Source organism: Sciurus carolinensis, chromosome 10 (genome assembly GCF_902686445.1).
Source record: "Sciurus carolinensis chromosome 10, mSciCar1.2, whole genome shotgun sequence".
Taxonomy (NCBI): Eukaryota; Metazoa; Chordata; class Mammalia; order Rodentia; family Sciuridae; genus Sciurus; species Sciurus carolinensis.
This window is the reverse complement of record NC_062222.1, coordinates 44,942,554-44,970,279: the sequence shown is the minus strand read 5'-3', so window position 1 is coordinate 44,970,279 and position 27,726 is coordinate 44,942,554. Positions and strand designations below refer to the sequence as shown.

At 35.4% G+C, this 27,726-nt stretch overlaps 1 pseudogene; it reads right to left on the bottom strand.

Annotated features, from left to right (window-relative positions):
- Positions 1–21,590: 21,590 nt before the first annotated feature.
- On the bottom strand, positions 21,591–25,850 carry LOC124994181 (cytosolic iron-sulfur assembly component 3-like; annotated as a pseudogene).
- Positions 25,851–27,726: the final 1,876 nt, after the last annotated feature.

Below are 27,726 nucleotides of genomic sequence, written 5' to 3'. Positions count from 1 at the left end.
GAAATGTGATCCACCACTGATCCCATTTGGATTTAAATGAAGATACACTATGTGTTAAGAGTCAATCTTAAAGCTTAAAGGACAAATGCATCTGTGGTTTTCTTCCCAGGGCTTTCTTCCTAATTTATCATTGACAAGGGAGTCAGTGTTATAAGAACAGTGTGACAGTGGCGATTTACCAGTGGCTGAGCTAGGTTTTGAACAATTGTTGAAAGTCTAGAGCAGGATTTTCTCAGAATGACAGTCACATTGAAATATCTGCAGCACAAACTTTCCTGATCTTTAAATCCCAATTTGTTAAGTCACTGAGAGAAGATCTCTGCAGTACTTTGAAGGATGTGGGAGATGCTAATCAACTCATGAATGATCTAGTGAGGCAATGAGTGTTGAAACAAGCACAAGGACATTTTTAGCATCCAGCAGCGCTCAGTGCTCATGCGCCAAGACATCTGCCTAAGAATGGTGCTCCTCTGCACAGGAAGCTGCACAATTTTATGAAATCCACAATCCTGAGAAAGCATACACTGTGATTTTGCTGAAAATCAGGATAATATTAGTCCAGTAAGCCCCCTCATCAGTTTCCCAAAGGATCCAAAGACTTAAAGAAAAAACTTGAAGAACAACCGCGCTACCGCTGACATGTGGTTGCTGAATGTTTTATGTGTTTCTAGAAGTAATAATTGAATGTGAAATGCATTTTATAAGTATCTCATAGAATCATATATCCCAAGTTGAAGGTTGAAAGAGAAAGATCTAAAGCTCTGTGAGAGGTATCAAGTCCACAATAATCGTGTAAAGAAATAAGGCAGACCAGTGAAAAGGTTTCACATGACTTAATCTACCACAGCAAATAGAATCTCAACGGCCTGATTCTGGAACTATGTCTTCTAGTGTGTGTAAGAGTAGTAACCAAGATGATTACAAACAGGACTTTGAGGGGGGGAATGTTTCCAAGTGTTGAGACAATAATCCTAATTATGCCAGCTATCTCAAGGTGATAACAGGCAAATTTATAGATGAATTAATAGGATACTATATATGTCTTAAATGAGACTTTTTCACGAGCTTCTGCAATATTATGTTGTTTAAGAGTACAAATGTTTAAGTCAAAAAGCAGAGGGATACTGGGAAATATCTAGGCAGTCCTTTGGAAAAACAGAGATCAGCCAACCATCCATCACTGTTTGACTGAACTGCCTTTCTTCTCACTTCAAATACTAATCTATTTGGGAACTGCCTTTCCTTCTGATGCTAGGAAGTCAGTTAATGTGTAGCTTTAATTTAGCATTTCCACATGTTCCCAGGGTCTTGCATTTCCCCTTTTGAGTAGAAACCTAGATAGATAGACAGACAGACTGGCAGACTGGTGGACACACCCTTTGCACAGCATTGGAAAGCAATTTGGAGCAGTGGTTACCAAGTGAAACTTAAATTTTCATTGGCATTTGGTGAATTGAAGAAAAAAAGGGAGAAAGAAAGAAAAAACCCAAACAACAATATAGTGAATTTAAATAAAATTTATTCAATTTTTGTAATTCATATTTTTGTTTTTAAAATATATATATATATATAATTAAGGATGGTAGCTATTTGATTATTTTTCTTTATCTTGATAAAATAAAAAAATCAAAACTATGCTGCCTGTCCCCTCAGTTTTATTTCATTTTTGGTAGTCTTTAAAAGCCAAAAGTCTTGAAATATCTGGTTTAACATTTCACACAGAAATGTGTTGCCTATTGAAAAAATACATTTAATTCAGAATATTTTTGTAAATACAGCTTTTTGCTGCCCCTAATGAATATATAAATTTCTAGTAAAATAAAAACTCTATACTGTGATTTTTGTCTAGTAGTTTCTCACTCTATATACATGTGTGTTGTTGTCTATCTCTATTTCCTTTTATTTCCCTGGAACTCTTCCAAGCATCTGCCCATATTTTATTCACTATCATTAAAATATTTCTGTCCAAACTTCTGAATCTGTGATTTTCTTGCTTAATACAGCAAAGCATAAATAACAAAAGGCAAACATTTTAAATCAAAAACATTCGAGATCAAGTTCTTGATCACTTGATAGTAATGAACTGGGTTTAAGTTTGAACGGAGACAATTTCTATTCAGGGAAGTAGAAGAGAATTACCACTTCCATAAATCTGGGGCTTTTAGAGGTTTGAGTCCACCATCCACCGTAAGAAATTTATTCTACTTTGAGACCTGGAAAGCACAGAGATAATAACCAAGGTTCCATAACTGAAGTTAGAGTATCATGAAACAACTTATCTATATTTAGTGCCATGCACTCTCCCATTTTTTTTTTTTAATTTTTGTACTGGGTACTCAACCACTGAGCCACATCCCTAGCCCTATTTTATATTTTATTTAGAAACAGGGTCTCACTGAGTTAGTGCCTCACTTTTGCTGAGGCTGGCTTTGAACTCTTGATCTTCCTGCCTCAGCCTCCTGAGTCAACTCTCACCATTTTTATTCTATCATTTTATAAGCTGTAAATATTTGCCATATTTATTTCATGATCCATTAACATGCCATTAGGCTTAGAGTTTGGAAAACTTTGCCATATGCTTAGGTCACAGGGTTGCTATGGAATTCCATAGCTATATACAGCTCAACACAACTGATTTCCCTGAATCAATATAAAATTAGAAACGTCCTTAAAAAATAAATTTCTCCTGTGTTTATGTTGGATTCCTGAAGGCAAGAATCAGATATTTTATCTCATCTTTTTTTCAATATTCCTTCATTTGCTCTGATTGGCTTTATCTCAATACTCCTTGATTATCCTTTAGAAAAAAACAATCTTCTAGAGTAGAAAAAAATAGGACAGGAAAGATAAATAAAAGTTTCCTCTTTTTTAAAGTAAACTTTGAGTATCCTACCTATTGATAACTCAAATATTGCCTTGGGTTGAATTATAAGACCTCTGCATAAATGTTCTTAAAGATCACTAATGAAATGAGTAAAATTAACTATTCCATGGTTACAAAATAATACAATGTTTTTAAATTCTTTTCAAATAAGTAAAAGGTAGGTAATTTTTTCAGGTGATTGAATATGTTGGATATGCGTAAAATGTATGCATTTGTACCTGTGTATTCAGACACAAACATGCTCACAGACACATTAACTATGGCAAAGGTACAAGCTTCGGAATTCAAGAGAAGCAACCCAGGTCTCAATATCAACCTTTTAATTCATTTGGGTGATTATTGAAATCTTTCTTAATTTTCTCTTCTGAAAGTGGGATGATTTTCATACCTTTCTCATAAGCTGTAGTCACAATTAAAGAAAGCAAAAATCAGAATGCTATTGAGTTGTCCATTTTTACTATATGTTTCAGAGAATGATCTATATAACTTTACTTCCTGCCTGTACAAAAAATTTAAAATTAGCCTTGCTGACCATTTCAATTGATTTCTATGCATGATTCTAATTTTATAATTCACCTAATGCATGTAAGTGAAGAAAAAGAGCCCCAGACAAAGAAATTATAGAAAAAAAGATTAATACTGTACTTCAGATTAGAAGGGTATCAAATTCTCTACTTATTTCCTAACACCTTTAGACATTTGAACTTGACCATCAAATGATTGCTGCTAAGACAATCTCTCCTACTCAGAAGGACTTAATTTCAACTTCTCTTGGTTTCTTTAAATTAACAACCAAATATAAAATTTAGTCTGTGGACTGTTCTGTAGACTCTTGTCCACCACCTGTCTACCTATGACCTATAGGCTAATAGGGATTCTCACATTTCCAACCAATTGGAGGGAAAAAAATTAAAAGAAGAAAAATTCTTTCTAATAGTGAAAAATTTATAAAATTTTAAACTTCAGTATACAAAAATAAAGTTTAATTTAAACACAGCAGAAGTCATTTGTTTTCCTATTGTCTGTGACTGCTTCCAGACTGTGGGAGCAGAGTTAGTTGTTGGACTACATAGTCCACAGAGCCTCACATGAAACGTTTCTTATCTGATTCTTTACAGTTTTCTAGCCCTGGACTGCCCAGCACAAAGAAACACAAAGGAAGTGGTGCTTGTTAGCACATTAATTAATCCAATTTAGTTTGTTTTTAATACAGCAAAAATAATTCTTAACCATAACTAAGTTTTATATTTGGTGTAAAAAGAATGCACCATTCCAGATGAACCACATAAACCTAGTTTATTATTTTAATAGTATAGCAACAAAACAGGGAGTACGTTGTTCTGAACTAAGACATGTGGTGTGCTTTAAATCCCAGTAAAAAAAATCATTTTAAATATTGTCTTATTTGTTCGCTTTAGTTATACATGACAGTAGAGTTTATTTTGACATATTATACATACATGGAGTATATCTTATTCTAATTAGGATCTCAGTCTTATGGTTGTACATGATGTGAAGTTTCACTGGTGTTGTGTTCATATATGAACATAGGAAAGTCATGTCAGATTCATTTCACTGTCTTTCCTATTCCTATCCCCACTTGCTTCCCTTCATTCCCCTTTGTCTAATCCACAGAACTCCTATTTTTCCCCTCCCTGTCTTGTGTGTTAGTAGCCACAAGACAGAAAAAACATTTGACCTTTGTTTGTTTAAGATTAACTTATTTCACTTAGCATGATGGTCTCCATTTTTTTCACCTGTATACTTTAGAGCACACGTGTGCAATGAAATTAGTTAGATATTTTAGTATTATTATTATTGGGGAATGGATGCCAACTTAAAACATCAAGTATTGTTTCTTTAATTTTTTAAAATTAAAATGTATTACTTTTATATCTAATGGATTTGAGTGTGATATTTCCATACATGCATGAATTATGCATGATCAGATTTAACAACCATTCTTCCACTCTCCTCATAACCCTGGATTCTTCCTCATCCCTAGCAATTGCTACTCTAATTTCCAGAGACCACTTTAAAGTTTCTACATATAAGAAAGATATGTCTGGTTTATTTCACTTAACATAATATCCTTCCATTTCATACATTTTGCTGCAAATAACAGAATTTCATTCTTCTTGATGGTTGAATAATACTTCATTAGTATATATAACATATTTCTATGATTCATTCACCAGTTGACAGGCACCTAGATTGAGTCCACATCTTAGCTATTATGAAAAGTGCTGCAATAAACATGGACATGCATTTATCTCTTTAGTATGGTGATTTTATTTCCTTTGGATATATTCCCAGGAGTGGGATAGCTAGATCATATGGTCATTCTATTTTAGGTTTTTTGAGGAATTTCCATATTGTTCTTCATAATGATTTTACTAAATTACATTTTCACCAACTGTATGACTTTCCTTTCTCCACATCCTCAACAGCATTGCTTATTATTACTGTTGCTGTTGTTATTTTGATAATAGCTCTTCTAACTAGAGTAAGAGATTATCTCATTAGAGTTTTAAATCACATTTTTCTTATGGCTAATGTTACTGAGCATTTTTTCACATATTTGTTGGCCATTTGTAATCTTTTGAGAAATGTCTATTCAGATCATTTGTTCATTTTTAATTGGATTTCTTATTTTTCATTGTTAGGTTTTTTATTTTTTATCATATTCCGGATATTAACCCTCTATTAGATTGTTGACAAATATTTTCTCCCATTCTGTAGGTAGTCCCTTCACCATTATGATTGTTTCCTTTGCTATAAAAAGTTTGATGTAATCCCATTTGTCAATTTTTGCTTTTGTTTCCTGAGCTATTGGAATTCTATCTAGGAAATCATTGTCTATGTCAATATCTTGAAGTGTTACCTTTACATTTTCTTCTAGTAGTTTCTGAGTTTCAAGTCTTACATTTAGGTCATTGATCTATTTTGAGTTGACTTTTGTACACAGTGAAATGAGGAGCCAAACTTCAATTTTCTGCATGTGAATATATAGTTTTCTCAAAACCAGTTATTGAGAAGGTTTTCCTTTCTTCAGTGTATATTCTTAGCATCTTTGTCTAGAATCAGTTGGCTGCAAATGAATAATGAATAGACTTACTTATAGGGTCACTAATTGGTTCCAGTTGTCTCTGTGTCTATTTTTATGCCAATACCATGCAATTTTGGTTACCATGACTCTGTAACATGTTTTAAAATCAGGTATTATAATGGATACTTCCAGTTTTGTTCTTTTGGTTCATATTGTTTTGACTATTTGTCATCTTTTGGGCTCTCATATGAATTTTATGATTTTTTTCCTAGTTCTGTGAATAATATCATTGGTATTTTGATAGGAATTACAGTGAATATATAGACTATTTTAGGTACTATAGCATTTTTTACAATCTAAATATTCCTAAGCTATGAACATGAAAGGTCTTTCTATTTTTTCTGTGTGTCTTTTTCAGTTTTCTTCATTAGTGTTATATAATTTTCACTGTAGATTTATTTTACATCCTTGGTTAAGTTTATTTCTAGGTAAATTTTTGAGGTATTATGAATGGAATTATTTCTTATCAAATTCATTATTAATGTATGGAAAAGTTACTGAATTTTTTAATATGTTGATTTTGTATTCTGCTACTTTACTGAACTCATTCATCAGTTAGTCTTTTGGTGGATTCTTCAGTGTTTTCTATGTATAGAATCATATTACCTGCAAACAAGTATAATATGACTTCCTTGCTTCCTATTTGTATTACTTTTATACTTTCTCTTGCCTAATTGCTTTGGCCAAAATTTCTAGTACTATATTGAATAAGAGTGGTGAGAATGGGTACCCTTATTTTTGTTCCTACTTTCAGAGGTCATGCTTTAAGGTTTTCCCCTTTCAAAATGATGCTGGTTGAGGGTTTGTCAATGTAGTCTTTATTATGTTAAGGTATCATTCCTTCTAATTTGTTCAGGATTTTTCTCATGAAAGAATGTAAAATTTTATCAGATACCAAGCTCCCTTTTCTATAGGCTTTCTGTTCATTTCATTAAAAATATTCAATATACACAAAAAATCAAAATTTAATATTGATCAAGTCACATTTTGTTAAATTCCCAGGACTATAAAAACCACTGATCTCAGCCAAACATAAGCACTACCATTTTAAATGGTAAGAAAACTCTACTTATAAATTTAACAATGCTTACTAAATAGAGACTAGCAGACAATAGCTTCTCATTTATTATATGCAGGTAAGTACTTGAGCAAAACTGTTGATTCGCAAGCCAGACTGAGTAATATAAATGGACTTATGAGTCAAAAAAAAAAAAAAACAGGAGTTTTCAGAATTTGTTTTGTCTAAATCTCAAGCACTTCACAATTTTATTAAACAAAAAATGGATCATTACTGTCTTGATTTAACTTTCAAAACAGGCAAAAGAAAATTAAGCAGGTAAAAGGAGTCTGTATTCTGTAAACTATAACATGTAATATTTGACCTTCATCACTTAGATTAGTCTTCTCTGGACTTCAGGCTATACCTGTACATCTTCCACCTCAATAATGCACAGGAGTTTAACAAGAAAATATTGTAAAAGTCCTATTTCTCAATGTTGGCTAACTTTTTAAAATGTAAATTAATATATTTTATAAAGGTCATAAATGAATAAGTTTACCCATGAGAGAATATTGAGACACTTTATTTAAAGGTATACATAACTAAAAATAATTGAAAATCATTGGTCTAAAGTACTCTTGTTTGGTAATTTACAACATTTTACAAAATTTTAAAACATTTTGAATTAAGTTATGATGATAAATCTACTAGAAAACATTTTGTTTCCCGAACTAAAATTCTGAATGTGGTTTCCAAAAATGGTTGTCCACTAAAAAGAAACAGGGATCTCTTCAAGAAAAGGCTGATATCAGTTCTAGAGAGGAAAATGTATAGAATGAATCTGGTAATTAGAAAACTGTTGTGGATTGAATTGGAGATGTCCCCTGAAAGCTCCTATTAATGAAGGAATGCTCAGAAGTGTCCATCCTAGTCTGAATGGACTGTCTGATTGGTAACTCTGGTCAGGGGTAGTGTGGCTGGAAAACATGGGCTGAAGGGGACAAGACTTGGAAGGGATCTTCCCTGTGACCCCTCCCCACCTCTGCTTCCTGGTTTCCACATCCTGAGCTTCTGCCATGAGGTTCTGCCTCACCTTGCACCCAGAGGCTTGGAGTTGGCTAACTGGACTGAACCTCTGAAACTGTGAGTCAAAATAAACTTTTCCTTCTCCAAGTTGTTCTTGTCAGGACTTTTGGTCACAGTGATGCAAATACAGCTAAAATAGAAGCTGTCAAAAATTATTAAAGGTATGTCACAAGGACTCAAGACAAAAGAGGTTCCCATTAACCAAAGATGGGACAATATAAGCATCCATATGGAAAATAACTACAATAGACTGCCTATTTAAATTTATATGCACAGATCACATTTGGAGAATGCTAGGAACCTAACTCACTTTTTAAAATTGTTAAATAAAAGAAAATAATGAATTAATTATACCATCTTTTCTAAAATAATATTAATAATAATAGTAACAATAATAATAAATGTAAATACTCAAGAAAGGCCTCAGGAGTATATAACTAGCATGCATGAGACCCTGAATTTGATCCCAGCACTGCAAAACTAGACAGACAAACATATAGCAAAGACAGATACAGAAAAAACAAAGGATTGATGACATCGTGCATCTGAAGTTTAAAAATAGCATTTTAGTTTTTCTAATGGTATAAGCTCTATTCATGTTCTTAGAACGGAAATACTCAACCAAAAGTAATATAACATTATTTTCCCTAAGGAATTTAGACTTTCATGCTCTGACTGGTTGATATTGTAAAGATGAATGATTCTGTCATCTAATTTAAAACCTCTTGGAATCTATAGTTCAGATCAATCTTTTATAGATGGTTAAAGTGAAGAACTTTTAATAAAATTGCCTTTGTTTTCAGTGGTTAATCCGTAAGACCTCAAAAATCCTTTTGAGCTGATAATGTTTCTTTTCTTTTTTTTTTTTCCTGCCAGTAGAAATGAAGCCAAATAAAATACTCCATCCTACAGTTCTCTTCAAGGATATAAATGAGGCCAAAGGTGTCTTGGTTTCACTTTTTAAGCTGACTAAAATCCCTATAGCCATTTGCTTATCTTGGAGGAGCTGGATAGCTCCTTTAAATTATACTTTATATGGTATGTCCCTGTGTTTTAAAAACTATCTGGGTAACAGTAAAAAATCTCATGCCTTAAGATAGGACAACAATAAAGGGTGCTTGCCCATTCCCCCCAGCATGCCTACCTATATACGCAGCACAAGAATATTTCTTCCCATTGCTGTCTGTGAGCCCACAGAGATAAAGTGAAGATGTTTTAGTCATATGACTACAGATCTGTACAATCAGGGGTGTGAAGACATCATTTAAAAAAAATAAGAGTGGTGGGGAGGTGGGGGGGGAAGGAAAAAATAACAGAATGAGACAAACCTCATTACCCTATGTACATGTATGATTACATAAATGTGTGACTCTACTTCATGTACAACCAGAGAAACAACAACTGTACCCCATTTGTGTACAATGAATCAAAATTTTTAAAAAAGAATAAAGAAAAAAAATCATCAGTCTCATTCCCCATACATATCACTCTATTAATCACTGAGAGAAAATTCTGTTACTTGAAATTAGACGATTGATTCCAATCTTCATTCTACTTAGCAACTGGAAATGACTTAAAATCTCTAAGACACAATTTTCTGTTCTGTACACTCAGTTTAGCCTTACTAAACTGAGATAGAAAATGAGACAATAAATATAAACTTACCTGTGCAATAAATATGTAATACAAACCATTAACATAATTGTCATAAACTCGCATTTGAAAAGTTAAAAAAGTGCTAGTTCATTTATTCCATGATATCTGTGTGTCATATACTAGGATAAGCACCTTGCATATATTACCACATTGAATTTTTATCAAGACAGTGAGGTTTGTGTGAGTATCCTCAGTTTACCAATTGGGTGATTGAGGCCCCAAGTAGCTCACTAATATGCCAAAAGGCACACATAGGATAAGTAGCCCAAGGTTAAATGAGAATCGTGGTCTACCTGATTGTACCACCAGCTCTTACTCTTTATTCTGCTTCCCTACATAGCCAGGGAAGAAGAAATCAGGAGTTAGAAATGAAGAGAGGCATTTAAAATACACAATGACATTTGAAAAAATTGTAAATAACATGCTGAGATAAATGGTACATCAATATTTGAAAGAAGTTTATGTAAATAGGGCTGCCTTCATGAGGTATTACTTAATTTTGCTAAGCAAATAATTTTAGTATAAATGCAATAAGTCGAGCTATATCTACATGTGATTCCTTAATACTCTCTCTTACTCCATTAAGATCTCCTGAGGATATGATTTTCTCGCCTGCTCTACAGGGATTATTTCAAGTGCTCTAAAATTGTCATATCCCTGAAAGCCCTTTTGATACAGACCCAGTTAAATCCTCTCACAAGTCAACCTGAATTTAGAAAAACGATTTTTAGAATTTCTCCCCAAACACCATAGGAACCTTAGAGGCTCCCACGCTAGCCCCACCATGAAAAGTGCGGAGTCTTTGTCTGCGCATGCGTATACCTCAAAGAGCCATCTGTGCTTCTGTTTCCTCCTTCTCATCCTTGTTTTCATATTAGATACCCCCAACAGTCTTTTAATTATTTCTGAAGCATATTTCATAGTCCATTTTTTGCCCAACTCCTCTGTTTCTGCTCCATGCAAAACAAATTTTTAACAAGGCAACATCATTTCAGTATTCCCTCACTCTTAAACACATGATCTATTTTAATCTGAAAAAAAGAACTGCAGCTTCATCCTGCAAGTTCATAATCCTTAAGCCTGTCTGACATGCTTAAAATATAAAAGAATGTTTCTTTCTTTTGTTGGTTCCCCTCTTCCTTTTCCAGTCTATTAGAATATTGTCCTTTAAGATAGGGGAAGAAAACTCTTGTTTTCTTTGGAGGGGAAGTTTGCTACCCCTAAAGATGTGCACTCTATCCAAGCTCCACAGGTCAGTTTGGGGGCTGCACAATTTGCTCTTGATATTGTTAGGAAGCTCTCCTGGCTTCCATTTCTCTAGCATGATAGACTGATCCCTAGGTGACTGTCAGGGAGCATTCACCTGAAACTGCCTGAGCCTGCAGTGTAAATGGATTCACTTCATCTGAGGATTAGTAAAAACAAGTCTATTTTTCCAGGTCCAGCTGAAATCCCATTTATGAAGCCTTCTTTAATCATTCAAATCCACAGCAATCCCATGGTACTCATTGTCTATATAATTCATAGAGAACCTGGAAATATTTTTAGAACTGGTTACTTAAATGCTTTCCTGGTTGCAGAGTAATTTTTCTCTCTTTTTGACGTTTAGTAAAAAAGTGAGCAAAACGAAATACCATACTATCTACTATGTGATAGTCTAGATGTTCAATGTCCCCCAAAGACCCATGTGCTAAAGGCTTGATACTCAGGGCGGCATTATTGGGAGCTACTGTGGACCTTTAAGAGGTAGATCCTTGTAGGACAGCCTTAGATTGTTGGCAGGTGTGCCCTCAAAGGGGATTTTAGGACTCCTATCTCTTCCTCTGTTTTGGTCCCTGGACATGAGGTGAGCAGTTTACTTTGCCACATACTTCCCACCATAGCTCCCTAGCATTGGAGGCCTATAAGCAATGGGTCTACCTGATCTTGAACTTGAACCTCCAAAACTATAAGCCAAAATAAATCTTTTCCACTTATAAGTTAATTGTCTCAGGTATTTTTTACAGTGATAGGAAACTTATTAATATAGTAAATAAATAAACATATAAATTAATAATCATCAATGATATCATAAATCCATAATCATTAATGTCTATAAAATGAGCCTGGTCACCAAGACAGGTAATCTTTAGCTAACAAAGGAAAATGATCAGAGAATAGGATACAATTTTGAAAAAGAAACTTTATAAAAATAATTGTTTTTTAAAATTGTGGTTTTAACAAAATACACGTAACTGACACTCCCAGACAATGCAGGGACACTGCTAATTAAAGTAACAGAGAATATACATTGGTGTATTCCCCTTACCAGGCACTGGGCTAAGTCATTTACATTTAGCTTTCTCAAAACTCAACAATAAAAAACACAATTGTCATTTTCATATTATGAATGGAGAAACTGAGACAGTTAAGTGAATTTATAAACATTTCATGTGAGTAGTGGAGTCAGGACCTGAAGTCCGAGCATTTTAACTATAGAACCCATGACCTTGAATCTCACACCAAACAACTTTGGATTTTTCATAATGGAACTGTGCATATGCTTACTAGAACAATAGAACTATAGAATTATGTAGAAATAATGCACTCTGTTTTACTGTCAGCTCATCGTATTTTGAAGGATCCTTATTTTAAAAAATGCCTTACAAAAATATGAAAACACATGAAGGAAAAATATGTATTTGAGAATTTTAGAATCGCAGTAACCATGTTATTTTTCATTAAGAAGTGTAAATAATAGAAAAATATCAAGAGCTTCTAGTTCATTATATCATTAAAATTCCAAAACAATGAATTTATTCATCAAAATTAAGAAATCAAGCCTGATAGTATTGACAATCTCCTCCACAGCTTATAAAACCCTTAGACCTGAAGAAGAGACCTGCAAGAGCAGTTTTGAGAACCTTGCCAAGGTAAGTCTAGCAAAGTCTACCTGAAAAAGGAGGCAAGAAGTAAGGGAGTGGAAAATCTGACCTCACTCTCCTCTTGCCTCCTGGTCTCTTGCCTGGGAACCCAACCCCAGTTAATTTAACCAGAATCCAGAGGGAAGAGAACCATTAATGCAGTGCACTCCAGGGCAGCAATGTAGGTGGACATCAGGGAGAAGGTAAGAATGTACTTAAGAAGGCGACAGAAGGAAGGTGACCAGGAGAAGCGTCATCAAACCATGCCCTCTATTTTCTAGAGCTTCCTTCTTCTTAGAATTATAAATATATAGTTATATTTGTACCATTCTGAAAAATTCCCCTATATATTAAAAATCTACATTCTAATTTAAAATCATCTTAACATAGGTAATAAAAACTTTTTACCTTCAGACAATTTTATCTCTGCTTCATTTATCAGTTTGCTTTCTCATACCTGTTTTGAGCAATTCCTCTCTACCAGGTATGGTGATGGACATCACACATGAGAAGTAGTATGTGTTTTCTAGAACTCACATTGCTCAGGAAAAACAAAGTTCAACAGATAAATTATTTCAATGTTGACTAGAAAAGTGAGTTCAACAGGGTTAAGGGCTTGTGTGACTTCCTGCATTACTGAAAAGAACTTTTTGCTTTATCTCTTTTAACTTTGAATCTTATAACCTATGCCTCTAATGCTTGGATAACGGCATTTGTGGTAAATAACAATATTATTCTTCTGTGCAGGTATCATGTTAAAATGTGGTGCTCAGAATTTCAAAGCCCTCAACTTTCTTGATCAAGATGACTTCACAGCAGAGCTTTACTGTTCTTCCCCTTGATCTGTACTTCTACATTCCCACACAGGACTTCCTGATCTTTGTAAATCTTTGATTGAATGTAGCATGGGAAATGTAGAATGGTTATATAATAGGAAAGTGACTTTTTTTATAATGCAGAATGATTAGTCTTGGCATTTGAGTTTAGGCTCCTGAGACTTACTGGCTTAAAGCATCTGTTTTCCTGGACCAGATGTAGATGTACCAACATACAGAGGAAAGGGTTTAATGGAAAAGCAATAAACAAATTCTAACCTACCTGCCTCAGGGGAGAAGGGGTGCAGAGAAACTGGATCTTCTTAGCCTATCCGACATCATCTTAGTCACTGTTATTAATGGTTTGTTTTAAAGAGCCTTCTATTACAAGGCTAATGCTCTTTGACAATTCATTAGTGCCTGTGTGTAGTGAAGCTCAATCCAGCCAAGGTCAGTATTACTGGGTAACTGATTGACTAAAATCTTCAGGAGAAACATGAAAAAAAATTTTTTTTCCTTTTCCACCAAAGTGCAAAAAAGGAGAAAAATTGTGTTGAGATTAGTCCAATTTGGTTCCAACTCAAGCTCTTTCATTTTTGCCTTAGGCAAGCTAGTTAACCTCTTTTAACTTCATATCTCTTCTTTATAAAGAAGAGATTATAATGACTGTCTGGTCATGGAATTAACATGGTATTAACATGGTATTTAGCAAGGTTCTGTTTGCAAATAATGCATTATGTACTTTACACAAGATAGCTTATTCATGTTGTTTTCATTAATATTATTTCATGCCTTAAAAAAACAAAAAAACTGTACTAACAACGAAGGCACCTATGACAAGACAACCACAACACACACCATAGGGCACTCTGCAACCCCGTTACAGAAACTTTCCATTGACAGATGGTGAAGTCAAGGAGAAAGAGAGGCAGACCCAGGTCCCTACTCCTACATGTTCCAGCCCAACACCCCCAAAATGCCCTGATCATATATTCATCTCTCCCGGGGTCAAACTGCTCTTCAGAGATAGGCTCTGAACTTTTTGAATTTTCAATCCTATTCAGTAAACATTTGGGGAAGTATATGAATAATTTATTAACTTGACAAGTATATTCATTGAAACTGAAACCCTTGTACAAAGCACTAGCTATGGAGAATACTGTGGCAGTTCCTTAAAAAATTCAACATACCTTTTATCACCGAGGGTCCCACAATTTCACTACTAATTATATTCCCAAAAGAACTGAAAACAAGTGGTCAAATACAAACAGGTGTTCACAGCAGCACTATTCCAAAAGCCAAAAGGAGAAAACAGCTCTCATCATTGATGGATAAATAAATTATGGTATGATCACACAACAGAATATTATCCATCCATATAAAGGAAAAAAGTATCACTCTATACTGCAGCAAGAATTAACCTCCAATGAATGCTAAGTAAGGGAGTCAGACACAAAGGTTACACATTGCAGGATTCCATTTACATGAAATATCAAAAACAAATAAATTGGTACAGACAGAATCAGACTGGTGGTTACCAGGGGCTGGAGAAAGGTGAGAATGGGGAACAACTGCTTAGTGAATGAAGAGTTTTACAAAATAATTTGAACTAGACAGAGGTGGTATTTGCACAACATTAAAGATATATTAAATGGCACCAAATTGTTCATTTAAAAAGGCTTATTTTTTAGTGTAATTTAATTGTACACATTTAAATTATATGCTTCTAATATGCATTATTAAACATAAATACAAAATTAAAATTAAAAAGACCTCAATGTAAAATAAACAGTATTTTATTTATTTATCAACAATTCTAAAGGCTTTACTCTCACAAAAATCTTGATTAATGATATTTTTAAACAGATTTATGTCATTGAATATTTCTTTATAATCAAATTCAATTGATATTTGCTTTTAATGGCAATCATTGCTAAAAGAGGTGCCTCACAAAGATAAGTCAATCCAGGTAGGCATGTACCAAACAAAGGACATTGACTGCATTTACCAAGTCATGATGCCTGTTTCTGTAGTCCTTTAACAGAACAATAAAATATGTATTATTTTGTATCTCATATTCTATATCATGTATTATGACTACTCTATAGTATTAATTTATAGCAATTACCTATCATAATTATAAAGTATACATATTATGAATAATTATACACATTTCAGAAAAATTATTTAAACTTTGTTAGGAAATTTCTATGTCTCTCAAGCCAATCAATTGCTCTTACAATCTATATAGAAGATTTTGCCTGTTTATATTTTTAAACTTATAATTCAAAACCTATTATTCAAAATTTATTATTATAAAACCTTTATTTGGGAGACTTTAAATTGTTAGAATTTCCTACTTTCAATCTTGAAAAATTAAAAAGTAGGTAACCACAGGAGTTTTTATAGGTGGTAAGCATATTTTAACAATAAAATCACATAATGCCTAAAAATTTTTTAAATTGAACTTCCAAGATACTTTCTGAAGAATCACAAGTTTATTTTGAGCAGCACTTAATCTCTCAAGCACTGTTTAAACCATTAACTTCATCATGTATAATATTTTGATAAGCCCCATTAGGTAGCACCATATCATCACCCAGTTGATATCACAGAAGCAGTCAGAAAAAATTGGATCACTTTCATTTTCACCTTAGAAAAGAATGTGTGTAACACATCTTTGACAATTCACAAGATAACCCATGAATTCTGTGTAGTACCAGAGATTTTCATGACCATTTCACATAATACTGAAGATACCGTTATTTTAAAGAAATTGGTTTGACCATCCCAAAATCAATGACACATTGAAACACATAAACTATGGCACCCCACAATAAGCTGAGAGCAAATTGAACATGTGGGTGGCTTAGTCAGTACCCACACCCTTCTCAGAACTCACAGGAGTAGTGTGAAGTCCAGACACAGGGAGAAGCAAAGTGTTGGAACAGACACTAAATATTAACCTTCAGCCTTTCCCATTTTAGGTGAAAATCAGCACAAGCAGAATCATGACCTTGTCTTTTTCCTGCTCAAGTGGATCATGTGTTAAATACCCCAGGAATGAACATGAGCTTTGAAGACCACCGTTCCATGGGATTACCCAGGTTCAGAAGAATGCACAGCTTGGGTTTGCCTATCACAAGAACTGACCCAACCAAGCAACCAATTTTGATTCTTAATAAAATGTATTCCCAATAACTATTCCCCAGAAAACCAAGAGAATGATGAAAATTTTATTTCAATTAAGTCATTTTAGGAATAATTTTTATGTTCAACAAACTGTGGTTTCATTTGAAATGGATATATTTCTTTATTTAAAGCATATAGTAATGAGAAGTAATATGCAATAAGACCTTTTTGTTGGCAGGCAAATCACTTATAAAACCAAATAATAAAAAAGAAAACAGGTGGTGACTCATACCTGTTATCTCAGTGACTTGGGGGCTGAGGCAGGAGGATCATGAATTCAAAGCCAGCCTCAGCAATTTAGCAAGGTCCTAAGCAACTCAGCAAGACCCTGTCTCTAATAAAATACCAAAAAAGGGTTAGGGATGTGGTAAGTAGTAAAGTGCCTCTGAGTTCAATCTCCAGTACCAAAAAAAAAAAAAAAAAAGAAGAAGAAGGAGGAGGAGGAGGAGGAGGAGAAAGAAAACAATCCAGGTTTCCAAGTATCTTACTGAGATTTTTTTTCTAAAAGCACATTATTATAATTTAATAGTTCATGATTTTTGAAATTCTATTCAAAAATATTAAAGCAAGGCATTAAAAAAAAAGGCATGGATAGTTGCATGTAATGCATTTTATGAAAAAAAAATACATTTAAAAGGCTCAACCAGAAACAGTTTCTTTTTCCTGCATTCTCTCCTGCATGCAGATTGACCACCAATCATCTGGGAGCTCTTGAGCCAGGACAACCCAGGAGGAGGGAACTCAGTTCTCTGTGAGTCTTCCTTTCCCTAATCATGCCCACCTAGATGTCCAGCATCTGGTCAATCACTTGCTCTGAGGCACTACTCTTTCATATCTTTAATTCTCTTTTTCCTTTAGTAAATGTACTTCCTCTGTTATGAGCAGTAAGAATAAGATAAGAAATTTTCTATTCCATTCTTTAAGTACATACCAATTTCAAAAAATGTCCTGTCATAGAACTTTTACAGCTATTCTATCCTTCCATCCATTGATTCTATGACCACCTCCATGTAAGAACCCCATTCTATACAAAAATCTGATCTGTTTCTGCTGCTGTTTTTATCTGCAATATTCCTCTTGGATAAATTATTTTATTTTCTATGCCCATAGATGATGGATGTTATATCCATAATCTAAGGATTTTAAGAATTCTGCCAGTGATATCTTCCAAATGGAAATTGGACTCTTCAAGTTGACAATGGTTACAGGAAATTTGTTGCTACCAGAAATATAAAGTTAGTCTAAGTAGATAGAAGCATCAAATTATTTCTAACTTTTCCTAATAATTATCACATGCCTCTGTTTACTTTTACCCCGTTTCTTTCTGATTGATGATTCTACATATTAATCTCACTCTCTGCTGCTGTCATTTAAATTTAAGTGTTTTCTCTTGACAGTAACAGTTAAGCTAAGAACTAATGGACTAAAAAAATTATAAATTCCCCCATTACAAGAAAATAAATGGTTTTAAGGCCCTGTAGCCCAGTTGATCTGGACACAACCAAATCTGACAGTGTTAGTGACATAATAACTGTGAGATCACATAATTCCATGCCCCAAAGGCAAATGACTCCTCCTGTCCACTAATCCTGATGGGTTCTTGGTCACATATCTTATCAAGGAATGTGTGAGGACACAGAAGCAAAAAATAGCATGGTCACGAGTCAGCTTAGAATTTCAAGGTCTCTACTCCTCCCTCCACCCTGTGTATATTTGAAGCAGTTACTTTTCTTTCCCTTTGGCCTGCTTTAATTTTCCCTATAGCACTCACACCATCTGGCATGATGGTGATTTATGTATCTGTGTTCATTTATATGTATTCATATAAACTTCAAAAGGGCAAACATTTTGTCTATGTTGTTTGTTGTTCTACCTCTATTGCCTAAACAGTTCCTGGCACATAAACAATGCTCACCTAGTAATCACAGCATGAATTCATTAACAGCTTAACACTGAAAAATAAACTATGCTTTCCTCTATTTAATACGGTCTAGGGAAGTGTGATATTAATGAGTATTTTCTTATTTTTCATCTAACAATGTATCTTCTTTTTCTAGGGAAATTATTTTCCTTTTCAACTCATAAGCAAAAAAAATTGATGAATTGCTGTTTTTCCTTCTTTCATTCAAGTTGGTTCTGCATTGTTTTAACTGTATTATGTTAATAATTGTTTTAGAGAGAAGACTAAAATTTTAACTACTTCAAACTTCCTGCCTGCTCTTTGTTTACGTGTAGTATTTATCAATTGCACCTCTATTGGGTCTTATTACAAAATTGCACTCTACTAACCAGGTCAATGTTATGAAAACGATTTTAAGGCTCTTTATCACTTTATACTTCTGGCAATTCAGCTTAATAAAGATTAGTGCTAGGAAATCTTATTTTTATTCTAGTTGACCTGTGAAATTTTCAATATCTCTATTTCAGATACAAAAATAATTGAATATGCAAAAAATTAACAATTTCATTTTTCTAATATGCTTCTTTATCTTAGATGGTTTAAAGAAGTGACAAGCATGGTGCTTGAAAATGTGTAATAGATATGGAGAAATGAACATGACTTTTCCAAATCTATCTTCTTACATTGGACTCTAGGTAAGAAGATACATTGGAAAACAGATCTGGTCTAAACATATTACCTAGGTTTGAATCTTGATTCCTCTGATTACTACAGAGGACATTACTACTAGAGAGGACCTTAGGCAAGTGAGTTTATTTCCCCAAGATTTAGTTTTTCCACTTATAAATAGTGATATGGTTGTACCTATTTCTGAAAATGTTACAAAAGGTAAATGACATAATGCAGAATGAAAAGGGACCCTGAACAGTCAAAGCAATTTTGAGCAAAAGCAATAAAACTGGAGGCTTCACATTCCTTAATCAAATTATATAGACAAAACTGTTATAATCTATTATAATAATTTAATAGACAAAACTTATAATGTATTGTAAATAGAAGTATTATAAAATAGCATGGTGATGGCATAAAACAGGCAATTTGAGCAAGGGCATAGGATAGAAATCCCAGAAATAAACCCAGGTGTTTATCGTCAATTGATTTTTGGCAAAGATGCCAAGAACACACAATAAGGACAGGACAGTCCCTTTAGTAAATGGTGTTGGAAAAACTGGATGTCCATCTGGAGAAAAGTGGATTGTATCCTTTTCTCATACCATACACAAAAATTAGCTAAAAATGAATTAAAGATTCAAACATAAGATCTGAAACTGTAAAACTACTTAAAGAAAACATGAAAAAAAAATCCATAACATTGAACTGGGCAATTGTTTCTTGGATAAGACTCCAAAAGCATGGGTAACAAAAGCAAAAATTAGAATTTCACCAAACTTTAAACTTCCACACAGCAAAATAAGCAATAATAAAGAAATAATATACAGATTGGGAAAAAAACATTTGCACAACATACATCTGGCAAGAAACTAATATTCAAAATATGTAAGGAACTCAAACAACTCAATAGAGTTGTTTCCAATTAGAAGAAGATGGGCAAATGATCTGAAAAGACGTTCCTCAAGAGTAGAGATAGAAATGGTCAAGAGATTTATGAAAAATGCTAACATATCTAATCATTAGGGAAATAAAAATTCAAAGTACAGATGACTTCACATATCTCTTCATCCCAAGTAATAATGGCTGTCAAAGAGTAAATGAAAACAAACACAGGTGAGGATGTGGAGAAAAAGGAGCATTGTTGGTGGGAATATAAATTAGTACAGCCAATTTGTAGAGTAACAAGGAGGAATCTTTAAAAAAAAAAAAAAGCAACAAATAATAGTATTACCAGTAATCCCACTTTTGGATATATCTTCAAAGGATAATCACTGTATCAAAGAAGTATCTTGGTAACCCTGGTTTCCAGGGGTTCAGATACCCTATCCTGCAGTCAATCTCCATACTCAGTATGACCATGTTTACTGTACAATAGCCAAGGTATGGATGCAGCCTAAGTGCTCAATCAATGGATGAATAGATGAAGAAAATGTGGAATAATAAATGGCCTTTAAAAAGGAAATTGCTATTTACACAATGGGGATGAACCTGGAGGACATTAATCTAAGTGAAATAAGCCAGACTCACAAAGACAAACACTGTAAGATATGATGAGTATATGAAATCTAAATGAGTTGATCTCAAAAACAGACTAGACCAATGTTGGGGGTGATGGAAAAAGAAAGATGTTGATTTAATGTTGCAATGTCTCTGTTACACTGGAGGAATTGATTTTAGTGATTTATTGCATAATGGTAAACACAGTTAAGAATAATGCATTGTATATTTTCAAAATTACTCATATTTTTTTTCTGGAGTTGCTGGTCACATCCCTTTATTAGAGGTGAAACTAGTCCAGAGACAAACCTGGTAGGAACCCAGCTATGGAGATACAATGGCCAGAGAGGCCTTGTGCAGGGACACAACCCAAGACACAGGGGTACCATAAGCTCATAACTTGGTAACCCTGGTTTCCAGGGGTTCAGATGCCCTATTCTGCAGTCAATCTCCATACTCAGTATGACCAGCCCTGCCTGTCACCCTGCAGCTTCTGGTGACTCCAGACTCCAGGGACAGCACCTCCAGGAGGCCTGGAGCCCCTCACACAGGGACCCACATGGCCAGGAAGGGACAGTGAAAGAGGTTCTGGAACCTTAGAAAACCTTCAGCCTTCCTCGCCATCCCCTACCCTACAGGCAAAGCCAGTGTTTAGTCCCAAGGCATGTTAGCACAGGTCACACCTCCTGGCCAGTAACGTCCTGTGTGTATCCCAATGAGACTCAACCCATTTTAATCTGGGTTTTAACACATCTTTCTGATTCATCCTGAATTCTGGGGGAAAGTCCTGGTGTCTGAGTGTGTGGCTTTGCTGCTGGGCACCATCTGGGCCTTCCTGGGAGTCCTGGTGTTGACCCTGGCTGACCACAAGGCTTCCTACCCCCTGATGGAGAGGCCCAAGCTGGCCTTCTCCACCCAGTGGTACGATGTGTGCTGCAGGCCACTGGCCTTCTCTGAGCTCTCATGCAGCAGCTGGCACTGCTACAGCTCCTGGACCCCTGGTGCCTCCTTAGGTGTCTCCACCCTGACTGTGCTGTTCACCTGCTGGAGAAAAGTCCCTGCTGGGCATTTCCAGGGTCTTGAGCAGGCCTCTGCTGTTCAAGCATCCCTGAGAGGCAGGCCATGACCTCCATATAGTGGTAGGGGCAGCATCCCATTTGAGCTTCTGCACCAGGTTCTGGATGATGTGGAAGCTGTAGGCCCTGGCAAAGTGCAAAAGCACCTGACCTTCCCTCTCCACACCTACTGGAAATTCTTGTTCCTCAGGGGCCTGTGGGTGACCTCATCCATGTAACTCAGAAGAGCTTTCTGGCTGCAAGCTGGAACATATGCTCCAGGTATCCCCGCAAGCCTGCACCTCTGTGGCTGGTGGAATCCCACAGACATGCTGCTTGCCAGGCCATCCAAAGGAGCTAGCTCCAGCTCTGAGAGCAAGACTCCTTCTTCTTCCAGTAGCTCGAGAACTTCTGCTCTAGTGAGGATGCAATCCATGGTGCAAGCCTAGTGCAACTGGCTGAAGAAGTCTGGAGGTTTCCGACTTCTTTTTGTAGGCCATCACAGTGGTGGTGTACACTCTGTAAGGGTCAGGTGCTGCTGCTTGGTGAAGACATCCTTGACGAGGAAGCCCATGACCTGCTATGGGGACTAGGCCCTGCTGAGTTAGGGGAGGATAAAGCTGCCTTGGGTCCTCTCAGTATAGCAGATCCAGCCTGGGCAGGTGGAAGCCAGCACCTGCAAGGCCACTCTGGGGTCCACGGGTTCTCAGAATCAGGGCACCAACTGCCACTGACTCTTGAAGAGGCCGAAGTTCCTGTAGAAGGCAGTGTCCAGGATGAAGTGTACCCTGTCTTTTTAAAGAATGAATTTGATTTCCTGGAAGTGTCTGTAGGATTCAGCTGAAACCTTGTAACCAGTGATGCCGTGGCCTAGAGTGAGACAGAAGCGACAACCTGCCACTGCTCCTGGGTGCTGCTGCCTTGTTAAGCCTCTAGAACCATCCGCAACTCCTCATGGCTCTGCTGGGTGATAAGCACGGTCACTGCTGAGGTGACAGCCACTGTATGACAGGAAGTCGTTCAGTGAGACCTTGGCCTTTGCCAGTTTCTTGTTCCCACCATGTCATCTTGATCAACCTGTCAGTAACTCCCTTGTCACCCTTGATGTGGATCCTGGCCACGCTGCTTCCCCACCTCTTGTCCACCTTCACAGGCTTGATGCTACCCTGAGATGGCCCAATAAAGTTGTCCAGGTTGGTCAGTAGTAGTACCCCACTCTTAAAATAGATTTTTAAAACTTTCACCACAAAAAAATAAGCTGATGATGTGATAAGTATGTTAATTAGTTCAATTTAATATCTCAATAATCTATACATAGATCAAAACATCATAATTTACCCTATACATATCCACAATTATTTGGCACTCACATTTCCCATGAACAATTGGGGCCTAAAGAGAATAAAAAATATGTTTAAGATATTCTGAAAGTAGGAAAAATGTTATGTTTAGTTTTTAAGCCACTGAACCTTAAGTATCTTCCAATAATTATTATAACTAAATTAGCAATAAATAATATAACTAATTAGATTTCAATTGGTGTGGTTATTGCAATAATCTATGTGTAGAAATTTTTTTCTTCTGGAGTTTTCTATCCAAAGATAAAAGGATTATGGCAATACAAAGATTTACTTACTGTTATAATGACTGAACTGCTATAGTTACCAGCAGAGTTGACTGCCTAGAAAATGTAATTAGTATTTTCCTGATCTTAATTACAAAGCTGACACATCAGCATTATATTTATGTTTGAAAATCTCAGCCTTCTGGACATGAATCAGAAGCCTCATGCTCTAAAAGCAGAGTACCTGATAAACCCTACCTTGCCTTGCTTTGGTTTGCTGATAATTTCACTTCTTAGAGGTTAAGTAGGCAAGAGTGGAGAAATGCTATTTTGAACCTAATGTTCCTAAATCCATGTATCAAGTGTAATAGTCAAACTGTTTAATAAGCAGTTCAGAGCAGGTGCCAACCAGTCAGTTCCCAGTGACTTCCTGGGCTCCAGCAGTTAGTCCTTCTGCTATTGCATTGCAGGGGTCCCAGAATTGGAGAGAAGTCTAAGCACCCAGTGAGTTGAGGTTGGGGGCACACAGGTGTCTCAAGGAAATGGAATTTACCACTTCTTTATTTCTGATCCTAACAGTTAAATAGCTTAAACAACCTTACCTAAACTGTGAATCATTTTTTAATTTATTTCTTTTGATTCATTGTACACAAATGGGGTACAACTATTGTTTCTCTGGTTGTACACGAAGTAGAATCACACCATTTATGTAATCATACACATACATAGGGTAATGATGTTTGTCTCACATTCTGTTATTTTTCCTTCCCCCCACCCCTCCCCACCCCTCTTTTTCCTCTATACAATCCATCATTCCTCCATTCTTGCCTCCCTCCCACCCCCGTTATATATCATCATCCACTTATCAGAGAGATCATTTGGACTTCTTTGCCAGACACACTTCAGACAGAGTACTAATCTCCAGAATCTATAAAGAACTCAAAAAACTTTACACCGAGAATAAAATAACCCAATCAATAAATGGGTTAAGGAACTGAGCAGACACTTCACAGAAGAAGATCTACAAGCAATCAACAGATATATGAAAAAATGTTCAACATCTCTAGTAATAAGAGAAATGCAAATCGAAACTACCCTAAGATTCCATCCCACTCAAATTTGAATGGTTATTATCAAGAATACAAGCAACAATAGGTAGGTGTTGATGAGCATGTGGGGAAAAAGGTACACTCATACATTGCTGGTGGGGTTACAAATTAGTACAGCCACTCTGGAAAGTAGTGTGGAGATTCCTTAGAGAACTTAAACCGTGAATCTTAACACTTTCTCCCCATGACGCATTCCAACTCTTTTCTAGTCTTTAAAGTACCCATTTTCTAATCCATTATCTTCTTCTATCAGATTAAAGTCTATTTTTAACACTCCCCTAGTTAAAGGCTTCAATACATCTTTATTTTCATCAACATAGAACTCAACATCCTTAGCCTAAACACACTAGGATACAGTTTTCATGTGATTCCAACCAATTTTTGCAAATTGTTTTCTTGCTACTTCTTTTCATTCACTCTCTAATCCAGCCAAATGAATGATTTGTTGTCCTCTGAATACTGAACACACTTTCACATTCCTGTTTTTCCCTCTTACTGTTGGTTAGAGGTGGAAGCCAACTCCTACATCTAAGCATTTCACAAACCATTTCAAACACAATTTTCTTCATGGGTTCCAATAATTCTACACCTACTGCAACTTTTACAATGCTTTATTTACTTGAATAACAAAAGTAACTATCATGTTGTACAACTTACTGTGTTTATTTATACATGGGTAAGATCCATATTTGATTTAATTTTGTGTGTGTGTCTTGATAGCTTCTAGCACATAATATACACAAAACTGCCACCCAATAGGTATTTGGTGAGTAAAGAAATGAGTATTACAAGGAACAGGAAAACAAAATGGAACTGGCAGAAACATAGGCAGAAGGATTCTCATCTTAGAACTCATTCAGCTTCCCAGAGTATAAACTGCACAGTATCTAACCCTTGGTTTAATTTGACCTTCTGTTAAATTTTGTCACTTAATAAGTATGAATTGAATGCATGAGTTCATGTCTGTTCATTATATGTTAAATAGTCTTTCTGGATTAGGGAAAATTTCTAGATTTTACATCTCTTTTTCCAGTGTAGAAGTCAAAATGGAAAATCTCAGCATTCCCTATTGCTGAAATACAGACGGGTGATCTTGCCTCTGCCTGTCACTCAACTTCTTAAGACTGATTTAGGAATGAGCACCTTGAGCCTAGAGGCTCTGTGGGAGCTTCAACTTTAAGGCACAGATGGCAGCGAAGGCTCCCATGCCATAAGGGAGAATGCTCATGTTCATAATGGAAAATGGACTTCAGTGCTTGCAGTTGTGCCCATTGCAGTAAAGTAGCATTCATGTCACCCATTTCTTTCTGGGGCAGTGGCCATAATTTTTGTCATGGTTTGAGATAGAATTTGAACTTACCCTCCAACCTCCCCATGTGAAGGATCTTGGCCCCTGTGAGATGGTCATGATCCTTCCAATATATTCTTTTTCTGTTTAAACTGTCCAGAACATATTCTATTGTGTGAAACCATGAAGCCTTGATAAAGTCCAAGAATCCTTTGATAATCCTATATCGGTGAAAGATGATTCTGCAATAAATTTACCACACAATCCGTCTTAAGGTTGATATCCGTAATACTTCATAAAGTTGAACCCTAGTTTAAGACTCTGACTTCTTCACAGTTATAACCCAGTTTTGAGGGTTGGCTCACTGTGATAGTCATGGCATGTTTAAATCTGCTTCCCTGGAATTGTTTAGTGGACATAAAATTTAATCCACACACTCAATGTGCAAAAAAATATAACCTAACTTTTTTATGAACTTAAAGAACTTGCATGTGTGACCACTTCTCTTCCTGGGAAACAGATCCAAACTTGTTGCTATCAACTCTATCATCATTTTCATCCTCAAGATCCCCTCTAAAGACTCTAGCCCCTGTTGTCTATGTAGAATTTTCCTACTATGACTGAACCAGGGAAAATTATGAATTAGACTGATGGTCCCTTCCATGCCATGATTAGATGAAAGAGAGTGAAGAGGGAGAAAATGCCTACAATTTTCCCCTTGACTTTTTCTGATGTAAACCATTTCTATGAGCTGCCATCTTTCAAGTCAATTTGATGTCATTAGAAATGGAAGAATTTACACCCACTAGTGCACATCCATTTTCTAGGTCTTAGCTCTTACCTATAACACTATTTTCAAGTTGATATTCCCACATTTAGGCAATAATGACATTAGTTTTCATGGATTTGTTCATTTATTCATTTATTCAATGCTTACTGTGTGCCAGGACATCTGGTTTTTTCTAAGGGCTAAAGATACAGCAATTTATAAAAAGATCAGTAAGTTTCCTTTACTCCCATGCAACTTGCAAACAATATTCACCAATGTTATGTGAAGTTTATATACTCAATAAGATTATATAGATGTGTGATTAAAGCCAAAGACTATTGACTTATGGATTAAAGTGAATTTAGAGGGAAGACTTTAAATAAGATTCCAGTTACTGGAACATTTGGACCATACTAATGAGATGAGTTTTAAGGTCCTACCTATGTATAGATTTTTTTTTAAATCAGCAACTCAAGCGGAGGCCTATTCAACAGCAGTATACATCAATATATGTTTAACAAAAAAAAAAAAAAAAAAAGAAAGAAAAAAAGAAAAACAAACAACACTTAGGGCTTATTTGACCTCTCTACTTGATTGTATGAGTCTACCAAAAACAACTACCCAAAAATGTAATGTACAATTTAAAGTTCATTAGGTTAAGGAGCATTCCATCTTATGAATAATGAACTTCATTATAAGCTGATCACAAAACATCAAAAGCAAAATATTCACTTTGAATACTGCCTTTTAAGTGGGATATTAAAACAATGGTTCATGGTCTTAAAGAAGGGAGTTGTCCAAAAAATATTTTATTTGACAAATGGTTGAAGGAACTATAAACTTTCTGCAAGTAGGACATACATCTTAGAGAAATTATGCTGTTTTGAAAAATCACCTTGTCAAAGAAGAATTCTCTTTTATGCACAATGCCAAGGTGCCAACTAGAAGAAGCAGGCCAAAGCGATAGAAACAGATCAGATCAATACCAGTTAAAATTGGATAGGAATAGAGGTATTTAGAAAACCAATGCTTTTGAGAATAATAATGAGCTGGGGGAAAAGTCATGATTGTGAAAGTTTAGTAATGGGTCAGATAGAAAGACTTGTGCATTTTCAACCAACAGCAAAATTTTACAGTTCTAAGATGTAGTGACTTTATGAATGATGTAAATAAAAGCAGGTGAGTTTGTCTTCTGTGAATGTTTAAATTGCCATGAGTTTGCATCTC